Here is a 15,150-nt window from a genome sequence, read left to right on the forward strand (position 1 = left end):
GACGTTTCCCATTTTAACCAATCCGATCTTTTCTGTTTGAACTTTAACCTACTGTACGTCATTGGCGTCAGCTGATGGAGGCAAAAATAACATTGTTCGTTTTCGAGACAAGGACGAAAGTAAGTAGACAACTAACTACAATCAGAAACCGAATAGGTAGTTGTTTCATAGCATATACCAAAACGGTCTGGTTTAAATTCTAAAATATTTTGTTGACTTCCTGGATTGAGGCGGTCAATAACTCGATGTCATTGGCTCACACCAATGATATGGAAGTTTTAGGCAATGCATTCTGGGCCTTTTCGTAGATTTAACGAATAAATTAATATAACTACTGATTTGGATTTAGTAAAAACATTGCACGTATTAGAAAATAGTATGTTTTATAATTGTTATTGTATATTTAGCCATATTGGTAGATTACATTTGAGAAACCATAGACAATACGTTTATGCTCGAGCAGTTATATATATAAAGGTCATTTGACAAAAACAGTATGTGTTGTATGAAAGGAGAGAAGGTTAGCACTCCCCTTGACAAGGATGGAAGAGGCCCTAGTGGCCTTCAACACACATATGGTTAAGGCATTGTCACTTACTTTGTGGCATCTTCAACCAAGTTTTTTTTTTAATGGGACATCCTCACAGAAATATATACTATTTTTATTAGTATTTTAAGAATTATGAGACATCCTGACCAGACAAAAAAATGAAACAGGACAGTTATTTAATTGGCTATTTTGATTGAAGAATTATCACTATTGCATTCATATTCACTAAAATATGTAGCTAGTTATGCCCCCTAGCATAACCAACAGACAACAGCATGTAACGCAGTGACTCAAGATGAGAATGCTGCGTACATCCTGAAATCTTTGTGTAGGTTTTTTCAATTACCAGAAGAGGGCAGTCATGTTCTACCAAAGATAGAAGAGCTAAGATATCCTATTTCAATCCATCATCCCTCAAAAAGGTATGCCTGGCTTGTAAGCATGTGAAATAAAGATGTGTTTTCAATAAGCTTCACCTGAACATTCCTTGAATGTGAAGAGATCTTGATAGGCCATAGACTTACTATGCTGGTGAATATGAGACATACAGTAGCTTATTGTTGGCAAAGTCCCCCATACTTTTCTCTGAGCCCGAATCAGAAATGCTGTGAGGCTAATGGGGGCAGCAGACCTCCAAGGATCCATCCGCCCTTTCTTCCTCCGTGAAAGCCATCAGGAATCATTGCCCAGGCCACAGCAGGCCACCTCAGTGTGCATGTGTGTGTGTGTCTGGAGCTACTGCATTAGGCAGGCAGACTGGTGAGATAGGGATAGGCACAGGGCCGGACTACCGCATTTGGGGCCCTAGGGGTAGCTTCCCCCCCCCCCCAATAGAAAAACAAACTCTCACGACTCAGGATATTTAAAAAAATATATATTTTACCTTTATTTAACCAGGTAGGCTCATTGAGAACAAGTTCTCATTTGCAACTGTGACCTGGCCAAGATAAAGCAAAGCAGTGTGACACAAACAACAACACAGAGTTACACATGGAGTAAACAATAAACAAGTCAATAACACAATAAACAAGTCAATGACACAGTAGAAAAAAGAAAGTCTATACAGTATACAGTGTGTGCAAAATGCATGAGGAGGTAGGCAATAAATAGGCCATAGGAGCGAATAATTACAATTTAGCAGATTAACACTGGAGTGATAAATGAGCAGATGATGATGTGCAAGTAGAGATACTGGTTTGCAAAAGAGCAGAAAAGTAAATAAAATAAAAACAGTATGGGGGTGAGGTAGGTAGATTGGGTGGGCTATTTACAGATGGACTATGTACAGCTGCAGCGATCGGTTAGCTCGCTGGAGAGTTTACAGTCTAGCCAGACATCTAGGTATTTATAGTTGTCCACAAATTCTAGGTCGGAACCGTCCAGGGTGGTGATGCTAGTCGGGCGGGCGGGTGCGGGCAGCGAACGGTTGAAAAGCATGCATTTGGTTTTACTAGCGTTTAAGAGCAGTTGGAGGCCACGGAAGGAGTGTTGTATGGCATTGAAGCTCGTTTGGAGGTTAGTTAGCACAGTGTCCAAGGAAGGGCCAGAAGTATACAGAATGGTGTCATCTGCGTAGAGGTGGATCAGGGAATCGCCCTCAGCAAGAGCGACATCATTGATATATACAGAGAAAAGGGTCGGCCCGAGAATTGAACTCTGTGGTACCCCCATAGAGACTGCCAGAGGTCCGGACAACATGCCCTCCGATTTGACACACTGAACTCTGTCTGCAAAGTAGTTGGTGAACCAGGCGAGGTAGTCATATGAAAAACCAAGGCTATTGAGTCTGCCGATAAGAATACGGTGATTGACAGAGTCGAAAGCCTTGGCCAGGTCGATGAAGACAGCTGCACAGTACTGTCTTTTATCGATGGTGGTTCTGATATTGTTTAGTACCTTGAGCGTGGCTGAGGTGCACCCGTGACCTGCTCGGGAAGCCGGATTGCACAGCGGAGAAGGTACGGTGGGATTCGAAATGGTCAGTGATCTGTTTATTAACTTGGCTTTCGAAGACTTTAGATAGGCAGGGCAGATGGACATAGGTCTGTAATAGTTTGGGTCTAGTGTCACCCCCTTTGAAGAGGGGGATGACCGCGGCAGCTTTCCAATCTTAAGGGATCTCGGACGATACGAAAGAGAGGTTGAACAGGCTGGTAATAGGGGTTGCAACAATGGCGGCGGATAGTTTTAGAAAGAGAGGGTCCAGATTGTCTAGCCCAGCTGATTTGTACGGGTCCAGGTTTTGCAGCTCTTTCAGAACATCTGCTGTCTGGATTTGGGTGAAGGAGAAGCTGGGGAGGCTTGGGCGAGTAGCTGCGGGGGGGGGGGGGGGGGGGGGGCAGAGCTGTTGGCCGGGGTTGGAGTAACCAGGAGGAAGGCATGGCCAGCCGTTGAGAAATGCTTTTTGAAATGTTTGATTATCATGGATTTATCAGTGGTGGCTGTGTTACCTAGCATCAGTGCAGTGGGCAGCTGGGAGAAGGTGCTCTTGTTCTCCATGGACTTTACAGTGTCCCAAAACATTTTGGAGGTAGAGCTACAGGATGCAAATTTCTGCTTGAAAAATCTAGCCTTTGCTTTCCTGACTGACTGCGTGTATTGGTTCCTGACTTCCCTGAACAGTTGCATATCGCGGGGACTATTTGGTGCTATTGCAGTCCGCCACAGGATGTTTTTGTGCTGGTCAAGGGCAGTCAGGTCTGGAGTGAACCAAGGGCTATATCTGTTCTTAGCTCTGCATTTTTTGAACGGGGCATGCTTATCTAAGATGGTGAGGAAATTACTTTTAAAGAATGACCAGGCATCCTCGACTGAGAGGGATGAGGTCAATATCCTTCCAGGATACCTGGGCCAGGTCGATTAGAAAGGCCTGCTCGCAGAAGTGTTTTAGGGAGCGTTTGACAGTGATGAGGGGTAGTCGTTTGACGGATACAGGCAATGAGGCAGTGATCGCTGAGATCCTGATTGAAAACAGGGGAGGTGTAATTGGAGGGCAAGTTGGTCAGGATAATGTCTATGAGGGTGCCCATGTTTACGGATTTAGGGTTGTACCTGGTGGGTTCCTTGATGATTTGTGTGAGATTGAGGGCATCTAGCTTAGATTGTAGGACTGCCGGGGTGTTAAGCATATCCCAGTTTAGGTCACCTAACGGAACGAACTCTGAAGCCAGATGGGGGGCGATCAATTCACAAATGGTGTCCAGGGCACAGCTGGGAGCGGAGGGGGGTCGATAGCAGGCGGCAACAGTGAGAGACTTATTTCTGGAGAATTAGAAGAGAATTAAAATTAGAAGTTCAAACTGTTTGGGTATAGACCTGGAAAGTATGACAGAACTTTGCAGGCTATCTCTGCAGTAGATTGCAACTCCTCCCCCTTTGGCAGTTCTATCTTGACGGAAAATGTTGTAGTTGGGTATGGAAATCTCAGAATGGTTGGTGGCCTTCCTAAGCCAGGGATCCAGACACGGCACGGACCTCCAGGTTGGTGGAGTGTGCTAAAGCAGTGAGTAAAACAAACTTTGGGAGGAGGCTTCTGATGTTGACATGCATGAAGCCAAGGCTTCTTCGATCACAGAAGTCAACAAATGAGGGTACCTGGGGACACGCAGGGCCTGTGTTTACCTCCACATCACCCGAGGAACAGAGGAGGAGTAGGATGAGGGTACGGCTAAAGGCTATCAAAACTGGTCGCCTAGAACGTTGGGGACAAAGAATAAAAGGAGCAGATTTCTGGGCGTGGTAGAATAGATTCAGGGCATAATGTGCAGACAGGGGTATGGTGGGGTGCGGGTACAGCGGAGGTAAGCCCAGGCACTGGATAAGCTGGTTATAATGGGTGAGGTCACCGCATGTGTGGGAGGTGGGACAAAGGAGGTATCAGAGGTATAATGAGTGGAACTAGGGGCTCCATTGTAAACTAAAACAATGATAACTAACCTAAACAACAGTATACAAGGCATATTGACATATGAGAAAGACATACAGCGAGGCATAAAGTAATCACAGGTGTTGATTTGGAGAGCTAGCTAAGACAACAACGGGTGAGACAACAACAGCTAATCAGCTAAAACAACAACAGGTAAAATGGCGATGAATGGGCAGAGAGGGTCGGTTAACTACACACAGGGCCTGAGTTCGCGGCTGGGGCCGACAGACAAACAAAAAAACAAAAACAGAATGGAGTAACGTGATTAATGGACAGTCCAGCAGGCATCAGCTGTGTAGCCAAGTGATCATAGGGTCCAGGGGGCAGCAATAGATGGAACAGGGAAGCCGCGGAGTAGTCTCTACTATGCTAGCACGCGGGCGACACGGCGTTTAAAGTTAGTATTAAAGTTAGTAGCTCGGGGCTAGTAGAAGAGTCTGCTCCGACGTCCGACGGAGGCCGGTTGAAGGCACAGCGGATGGAGTATTCGTCGGCAGACCAGTCGTGGTGGTGCGGCGGGGCGCCGTGTCGACTAAGGATCCAAGCCAGATGGCGAAAGAGATATTGTAGTTGTAGTAATTTAGTTTTCTAGCCGGGAGATGCGCCTGGCTCACGGCTAACTGGTGCTAGCTTCGGGGCAGGGGCGTTAGCCACTATAGCAACTCGGTAGCAGCGGTGATCCGGTGTCAAGGTCCAGATCTTACGGCAAGGATCCGGTGCAGTAGTGTGTTCTAGCCGTGTTTGGGTGGAGTCCGGGTGAACAACTGAGTAGGCCGGGAGGTGGGCCTCAGAGATAGCTTCGGTACTGGGTAACTCGGTGGGTGCTAGCTAGCTGTGAAGATCAGGAGTAATGGTCCAGAGATTACGGCAGGAATCCGGCGTTGTAGTGGAGAGACAGTCCGTTACTGGTAGGCTGGCGAAAAAAATATATATATTTATAAAAATAATATATATACTGTATATCTATATAAAATGTTAAAAATGTTAAAAAAGGGCTGGTACCTGTGCAGAAGGTAAAGGCCGCTAGCAGTGGCTAACAATGACTAAATAGCTTGTAGCTAATTAGCTGGTTAGCTTCTGATAGCTGGGTGGGTCTAAAAATTCAAAATAATAGCGGTTCCGTATCACATTGGGTGAGGCAGGTTACCGGAAGGTATAATTTAACTAAAATGGAGAAGAGATTGAAAATAAAATTTAAATATATACAAAAAAGACGAAAATATACAAAGTACACGAGAGGACGACCAAAACACGTCTGCACTGCTACGCCATCTGATGCAGACATGGGAGGCTGATAGTACAGTTCTCAGATTATTTATTAGAAACACGGGGCAGGTGGAGGGCAGGCAGAGGTTCGTGATCAGGTCAGAGTCAGGCAGGTACAGGACGGCAGGGCAGGCAGAATGGTCAGAACCGGAAAAAACGAGGAAATAGAACTAGAGAAAAAGGAATGCGGGCAAGAACGCTGGTAAGACCTGACAAGACAAGACGAACTGGCAACAGACAAACAGAGAACACAGGTACAAACACACATGAGTTAATGAGAAGATGGGCGACACCTGGAGGGAGGTGGAGACAAGCACAAAGACAGGTGAATCAGATCAGGATGTGACACAAACAACTTTTTTTGTGGGGGGGACAGCTAACTTCCTACATTTCAACACATTTTGCCATGAGGCAGAGAGAAAAATGTGCAGTTTTATAATGCATTTTGTCATGAGGCCGATTTTTTTTGTTCTTTCAGTTTTAACCTCTACGGCAGGTATACCCCTGGCCGTCGGGGGTACGCCAAATAAAAATCACATGAAAAATAAATAAAAATAAAAATGTTACTTTCAAAGTCCATTTATATTTTCCAATGTGGCTATACATTTGGGCGAGTTTTTTTCTCGCCATCTAGTGTTCAGCGAAATAACAACACAATGTCAAATACAGGTAGCCTAGTCAAATAATTAACATCCAATCCCATTAACCTTTACTCTCTCACGGGAATTCCACTAACGGTCCATATGTAGCCAAACATAGCTGCTGCTCATGTTGGTATCTGTACTGATGCCGCAAAAGCCATGACAGGGAGCCATAGTGGAGTGGTAACACGCGTGCAAGCAGTTTCTCCCGACACCACTTGGTTACACTGCAGAATCCACCTAGAGGCTCTTGCTGCCAAGTGAATGCCTGACAGCTTGAAAGACGTTTTGGACACTACAGTGACAATGGTTAACTTTGTTAAAGCAAGGCCACTGAACTCTCGTGTTTTTCCTGCACTATGCAATGAAATGGGCAGCGACCATGTAACGCTTTTACAACATACAGAAGTGCGCTGGTTATCAAGGGGCAAAGTATTGACACGTTTTTTAAAAATTGAGACAAGCTTAAAGTTTTCTTTGCTGACCATCATTTTCACTTGTCTGACGACTTGCATGATGACGAGTTTCTCACACGACTGGCTTATCTGGGTGATGTTTTTTCTCACCTGAATGATCTGAATCTAGGATTACAGGGACTCTCCGCAACTATATTCAATGTAGGGACATAATTGAGGCTATGATTAAGAAGTTGGAGCTCTTCTCTGTCTGCATTAACAAGAACAACACACAGGTCTTTCCATCATTGTATGATTTTTGTGTGCAAATAACCTCAACCTTACGGACAATGTCAAATGTGATATAGCGAAGCACCTGAGTGAGTTGGGTGCGCAATTACGCAGGTACTTTCCCAAAACGGACGACACAAACAACTGGATTCCTTATCCCTGTCATGCCCTGCCTCCAGTCCACTTACCGATATCTGAACAAGAGAGCCTCATCGAAATTGCAACAAGCGGTTCTGTGAAAACTGAATTTAATCAAAAGCCACTGCCAGATTTCTGGATTGGGCTGCGCTCAGAGTATCCTTCCTTGGCAAATCGTGCTGTTAAGACACTGATGCCCTTTGCAACAACTTACCTATATGAGAGTGGATCCTCGGCCCTCACTAGCATGAATACTACAGGCACAGACTGTGTGTGGGAAATGATTTAAGACTGAGACTCTCTCCAATACAATCCAACATTGCAGTTACGTGCATCCTTTCAAGCACACCCTTCTCATTAACCTGTGTGGAGTTATTCACAATCTTCGATGAACAAATAAGGTTTTCAAATCAAATCAAATTTTATGTAAAATGTATAGCCACATTTTACCATATGTAAGATGGTTAAATAAAGAACAAAATTATTGATTATTATTATATTATTATTTGTGCCCTGTTCCTATAAGAGCTCTTTGTCACTTCCCACAAGCCGGGTTGTGACAAAAACTCACACTCATTCTTATGTTTAATAAATGTATTGTATAGTGTGTTTTTGTGGCAGGCTTACAATGATGGCAAAAAAACAACATTTGAGAGTGCGCTGACCCTGGTGCTAGAAGGGGTACGCAGCTGGAGGTTGAATGTTTGAAGGGGTATGGGACTATAAAAGGTTTGGGAACCACTGCTCTATGGGATCGGTGTCCCTCCACCAGGACGGTTGAGCTAACGTGCTCTAATGTGATTAGTATGACGTTGTAAGTAACAACAACATTTCCCAGGACATAAACATGTCTTATATGGGCAGAAAGCTTGTTAAAGCTTGTTAATCCAATTGCACTGTCCAATTTACAGTAGCTATTACAGTGAAATAATGCCATGCCATTGTTTGAGGAGAGTGCACAACAACAAAAAACTTTTATCACAGCATCTGGTTGAATACATTCCCCTCTGAAGGTAAATAATGTACTTACATTCAGTAATCTTGCTCTGATTTGTCATCCTGAGGGTCCTAGAGCTAAAATGTAGCATTGTTTTGTTTTTTATTTTCAAATGTAGGAACTGGGTTCTAAAGTTTGGCCTTTCTCTTCCATTTCAAAGATGATGGAACACAATATAAATACATGTTTTTTGGTTTGTATTATCTTTTACCAAATGTGTTATGTTCTCCTACATTAATTTCACATTTCCACAAACTTCAAAATGTTTCCTTTCAAATGGTTTCAAGAATATGCATATCCTTGCTTCAGGTCCTGAGCTACAGGCAGTTAGATTTGGGTATGTCATTTTAGGTGAACATTTTAAAAAGGGTCCGATCCAGCAAAATTCCTGCAATCATTTCTTGTTGTTGTCATGAGGCTGACAAAATGCTGCAGTTTTAAAAATAATTTCCTGCAATTATACACATTTTGCCATTGCAATCCGGCCCTGGATAGGCAGCTATGAGGTCAGCTCACCTTGTTTTCCCATGACTTTCTGATTGAGAGATAACAGTTATAAATGATAGAGGAGGAGACCTTCATTAGATGCCTTCAACTCCTGGGTACATGTATTGCAGCAGTATGTGTCTAGGTTTCTCTACTACAATCGCCCTATCTGAAATGTGTACCCCAATGAAATCAGTATCAAACCTTTCTTATCAATGGCTTTGATCAGATGTTGATGTTGTGGGGTGTGAACAGTTTGAACGGTTTGTGTAATGACAGGTTTGTGTGTGTGTGTGGAGTGGGGGGGTTGTTACTACACCAAAAAATGACAATATCCATCCGGTCATTTTCCACTTAGGAAATGTGTGTGACCAGACCTTCTTAGTACCCCTGCTATAAACGGATCATGACCAAAATGTTATAACGTTTCTGTGTGCAGTGGTTTCAATACATATTAGCTTTTCTGATTGAGTAACTGTCACACACTGAGCTGCAGAGCTCAACTATGTTGTGTCATAATTTCCTTTCCCTCCTTAGTAATCCTCGAACGTGGAAGCCTTTTTCATAGCCAACACGTGTTGCATAATTTCCATTGATATGAGTTTGTGTACTGTATCAGACCTGAATGAAAGGCAAACACAGATAGCATCAGTCAAGAGTCCCTGGACCACTGAAAACAAACACCACGCCGTCACGTAGGCCAGCCTACACAAAATAACAAATGTGGAGAAACTCACGTCTCCAGAACTTATTTTCCTTTTATAAAATAAAAACCACCACAATGCCATAGTAGTGGCATGATTTTGAAAAGCAGTAGGAAAAGTGACAAATGTGAAAAAGTAGGTCAGCAGCAGTTGGTCTGTTGGTTGGTCGTTCCTCTCCTCCATCTGGAATAGATATGTTGTCACCGCCGCTCTACTCCCCTCCACACAGCGAGCTGAGACTTGGCCGAGCACTGAGGTACTCCTTGGACCTGGGCTACAGCCGAGTGGAGCCCTTTGGATTATATTAGCTACAGTGCTGTGCAGGTCCCAACGAAAAGCTCCAAACGCTGTCCAACTCCCCTACAACAACATCATGACTATGGTCAACTGCCAGCTGGCTTGAGGACCTCTACATTGTCAACAAAAGTCTATTAAAAAAGGTCATTGGGGATTAAGCCTACCAGATTGCAATAAAGCAGTATAGAAGAATAGACTAGTTACTGAGAGGAATTAGTTCTGAATCAGTGGAGGCTCCTCAGAGGAGGAAGGGGAGGACTGTCCTCCTCAGGGAATTTCATAAAAATAAAAATAGCTATGAACTGCAGTGCTAGCTAGCTGTAGCTTATGCTTTCAGTACTAGATTTATTCTCTGATCTTTTGATGAACAACATGCCACTCAGTGGAGGCTCCTGAGAGGAGGAAGGGCAGTATGATCCTTCTCAGTTAATTTCATAATCTGCATGCCAGTTAGGATTTTCATATGCACAATTGCATGGAACAATTTCATTTAATTCATAATCATTTTTGTATCTCAATCGGCCAAGCATTGTCCGGGTTAGGGGATGGTTTGGCCAGCCGTGCTGTCCTTCTCCCATCGCGCTCTAGCGATTCCTTGTGGTGGGCCGGGCGCATGTTCGCTGACTTCGGTCGCCAGCTGTACAGTGTTTCCCACGACATATTGCTGCGGCTGGCTTCCGAGTTAAGCTAGCAGTGTGTGAAAAAGCAGTGTGGCTTGACAGGGTCGTGTTTCGGAGAACGCATGGCTCTCCACCTTCGCCTCTCCCGAGTCCATACGGGAGTTGCAGCAATGGGAAAAGAGTAACTACCAATTGGGGAGAGAAATTGTAAAAAGTACATAAAAAATGATCTAAAAGTAACTTTTATTGCTATTGCCAACTATGTAAAAATAGCCTATATAAAGCCAACACATAAAAACATTGCAGCCTGCAGGTATACGCATTGACATGTCTGCAACGAACTTGAAACATGGTATCAACTATCAACTGGGTCGCCTAGAAACTCGCGTGAGCAAACTTGAAACATTGTATAATAAATGTTGGGCCTTCAGAGTTTCGAGTCAGTAAGTTTGGGACAGACACAGCTGTAGGCTATTTGTGCAAGGGGTATTTTTATGACGTTTCCGCTGGATCAGAGCATTACATTTTTCCCTTTCATGTCGAGTGGTTATCGAAAGGGAGAAAGCTTGAAATATTGTTCAAATACGTTGAGGAACTATTGTCATTCTCAATTGATTCTATAAACAGACTTTGTTTACTTGCTGTTTGAGGTGAAGAAAAATTACCACAGCTCATTAGTGGTGGTGAGTTAAGACAATCAGAACTATTATCAAACATCCCCGAATGGGCACATTTATAGGCCTGCATTTTCACGCAGGCCAGGTAGACTAGTCCTACTTCCAAATGTGTAATCAGGTGAGCTTCCTTAATCAACATTTACAGGAACATTTTCACAAGTGTAGCATAGGTTGTGGGTTCTGCAAAACACACGTCCACTCTGACAATGAGAACGGTAAATGACTATAATAATAATAATAATAATATATTGAATGCATTAACAGAGATGACCATAACAAAACAAGCATTGCAGATGAGAAATTATGGAAATTAACGGTAGGTTACTACTGGTGAAATAGGAAATGGGAATTGATAGACACAGTAAACAATTCACACAATGAAGTGTGTGAGAGCACATTCTGGAGTGAGACATCCCTTGTGCATCTGAGCCACAATCCCCATATTCTTGGACCATGGCATCCCCACGGCTTCCTCAATGGATTAGTCCACTGAGACAAGCACAAATCAGACAGGTGTCTCGTGCCATGAATTTTTTAAAATCAATTTGTAACTGCTCGACTATAAAAAGCTAATGTTTTCAATGCAGACCCCTTTTGTCATACAGTATTCCAAATAAAGCACCCATAATTTATGAAATTTGCTCGGTATACCCTTAATCTTGTAATAAATCAAATCTAGTGATACTGTAAGGACCGACGCTGGAGTGGAGAAGCAGGTACGGGGAGTCAAACATTTAATGAGGAACAGACAACACGACAGGAACAGCGTCAGCACACGGGTAACAAAACAACATACAAACGTTAATGCGGAAGCGGGGAACAGAGCTGGGGGACAGACAGATATAGGGAAGGAAATAACACAGGTGATTGAGTCCAGGTGAGTCCAAAGGATCGCTGCGTGTGACGAGGGAAGCAGGTGTGCTAATGATGGTGGCAGGAGTGCGTAAAGCTGGGAAGCCCGGCGCCCTCGAGCACCAGGGGGGATGAGCGGGAGCAGGCATGACAGATACATAACTTGACATTTCTGCCATCCATTGTGACATTGTGGGAAGATAACCAACCTTCCAATTAATGGCAATGCATTTCTTAGTAGCTATAAATGCTAGGTTACACAGGTTCTTCTGATAACAGTCTTGTTAATAATTCGTTTTACTTGAGACAGGAGACCAAGTGGAGACATAGGACGAGGTGGATAATTTTATAATAAGGCAGGTTTATTCAAGTGTAAAAATATTATGCAAAGCGTGCAGCACGGCTCTTTCTATCTGATCCGTATGGGGTCGTCAGGAAAAGAGGGAGTTTTCAGAATTGTTCAGTACTATACAGACAACAAGCAAAAGTAGGTAGATCTGCGAGTCCGGCCTTCCGATTGGTCGATCTGGGTCTTGGGTAGTCCTGATCAGGCCTGGTGTCCACGTTCCATTGGTTCCTGAGAGTTCTTTGTCCTGAGGTCCAACCATGGGTTGGGTGTGTCTGTGGTTATTATGGGGGAGGGGAATTATGTGTGTCTATAGTTGGTGTCTTAAGTCCAGCATATGTCCAAGAGAAATGAGGAGTATGTGTGTTTTTGTATATTATATGGCTTATGTTGAAGTGTAGTTATTGCTAGTTTCCAGTCTCTATTTCAATTTCTTACAAATCCCTCTCTTCACGTCTCACAAGAGACGTGACATAAAGTATATAAAAAGACAAAACTAAAGGATAAAATTTGTCAGAAGACAAATTTTTGATTCCCTCTCTTCACGTCTCACAACAGACGTGACATAAAAGTATATAAAAAGACAAAGCTAAGGGATAAAATTTGTCAGAAGACAAATTTTTGATTCCCTCTCTTCACGTCTCACAAGAGACGTGACATAAAAGTATGTAAAAAGACAAAGCTAAAGGATAAAATTTGTCAGAAGACAATTTTTTTTAATTCCCTCTCTTCACGTCTCACAAGAGACGTGACATAAAAGTATCTTAGTCCTCAAATAGATAGACAGGTCCAGCTTCCCCATCCTCAAGCAATGGGAACATTTGGGCCCTTTCCTGATTAGGGTCTATGGCTGCAGTTATAACACGGCTAGCAAGCGTGCGCGCACATGGAATGCAACAGCATCCACAAAGTACAAGAATGGCCGCAAAAACAGAAATTGATACTAGGATGGAGGAAACCAGCGTCTTATATTTACCAAAAGCATCCATCCATGAGTCCCACATAGTAGTGTCCACTCCAGAATGCTGTTTCATCTTACCATTAAGGGTACGAAGTCCCTCCAATGCTACAGTCAGACTCCCATCCGTAGCTGTGTTATTGGGAATAAAAGTACAACACTGTTCACCAAACATTTGCACAGACCCCCCCCGTTCAGCCAATAACATATCAACCGCGATTCTATTTTGAAATGCCATCAGGGACGTAGCTGCCAATTGTCCATGGACCGCCTCGAAGCCTTGTTGAGTCCAATTGCCCAGTTTCTGGACATTAAAATGAATGTAGTTAATTCTGTCCACATTTTTATTAACTGTACACCACCAACAAAATGATGATTCAAACCCAGCTGTCACTTGGTCCGCCAGTTTATATTCATCTGGCACCCCCTAGGGACACCAATAGCATCAATGTAAGTTGAGTCGTAAATGAGCAAGGACCAAAAAGGAGACCACTCCAATAACTACCCCTGGAGTGGCCAACCACACATTAGTAAACCAAAAACCGAGAATATGTTAAACCCTCCGGTCCATCCCTCTATACAACCTGTACCAGGTGGGCTCGTCGCCACCCGGGAACTTCAAACCTTCACAACAGGGAGGACAAACGTCACTTTTTATTCATTCAACAACATCATCTACAGCAAACCAAGGGTCCTCTTCTGTCAGCCCACTCTCCTGCGGAAGCTCGTTTTCGTATCAGCCTCTCCAACTGGAGCATCAACCAGAGGCCCCTTACACATCTGTAACAAACTTCTTCAAACAAGGTATGATACAGGCAACACAGAAATGAAAAACCACAACTAGTGTCAGAAATCCAGTAATCGTCCTTGCAGTGTACTTACCAAAACAACCACCCAGCCAGGGGAACAGTCCACTCTCCTCCACACCTGCAAGACCCTTCATCTCCACTGATAACCTTGCCAACCCACTCAGAGCTTTTGAAATGCTCCCATCCGGACTAGTATTGTTAGGAACAAACGTGCAACACTGTTACACCTCCCTTGTTGGCCAGACTTATGTCCAGTGTTAGTCTATTGTGTCTACTGGTTTGTGAGGCAGCATCCAATTGTTCAGCCATCCCTGTAAGTCCTGTGTGGGTGTGTTTATAATTGATCCAGACCTTTTGTTTTAACATCAACAATAGCTGGGCCAAGGATGGGCATCAGATGCCACAGGCCATCATTCCTGGTTAATGTCTGGAATTCGTGGGGGACCCCTATTGGGACCCCCAACAGGTTGGTGTGCATGTTATCTGTACCCTCGGACCAAGGAGCGTCACGTTTCTGCCGTCTCCTGGGTTGGTCCCAAGCCTCTGTGTCCTGTGTATCTTCCCAGAAGTTGATTAGCTATCATAATAGGCAACGGTGGTATCAGACTGGCCAAAACACATGAGCAACGACAATTTCCTTTCAAAAATGGGGTCAACCGCCTGGCAGGTCCACACATCCACCATACATCAGCAACACCTCTAGTTAATAGTGGTATTAGTGATGCAGGTAGTAGCAGGGAGCCTTCCATAGTCTATACCTCTACCTGTACCAGTGTTACAGCTGTTATGTCCCCCATATGCCTTAACTCCCCACGGTCCTTCTGGGGAGGGACTTCTGGGAACACAAGACTCAGAGTTTTGCACAGGATTAAATTTGGATGCACATCCAACCTTCCCCATTACTTAGGACAAATGGGTGAGCAGCCAGAATAGGTCTGGCATGTCCACATACGACACAGTCCTTTCTATTAAGTGTTTTGTAGGCCAAACACATATTCTCCCTTTCCTCATAAACAGTTTCAGTCCCCAAATGTTCACTATCTGAGATGTCTTTTATATTTATTATCTGTACCAGATTGGAGAGCTTAGGTGATGGCGTGGGACTTGGTCTTGAAGTGGTGGAGGAGGCCGGCTGAACCCTGGTCCGTTGGAACTGGTGGTGGTTCTGGCAGCACTGCGATGGTAACCTCCCCATCAT

At 43.9% G+C, this 15,150-nt stretch overlaps 1 non-coding gene across 1 annotated transcript; it reads left to right on the forward strand.

Moving 5' to 3' along the window:
* Positions 1-498: 498 nt before the first annotated feature.
* On the forward strand, positions 499-626 carry LOC129819205 (U6atac minor spliceosomal RNA). The gene has a single exon (XR_008754051.1). It is a non-coding gene; the product is annotated as a U6atac minor spliceosomal RNA (small nuclear RNA).
* Positions 627-15,150: the final 14,524 nt, after the last annotated feature.

Source organism: Salvelinus fontinalis, chromosome 21 (assembly GCF_029448725.1).
Source record: "Salvelinus fontinalis isolate EN_2023a chromosome 21, ASM2944872v1, whole genome shotgun sequence".
Lineage (NCBI taxonomy): Eukaryota > Metazoa > Chordata > Actinopteri > Salmoniformes > Salmonidae > Salvelinus > Salvelinus fontinalis.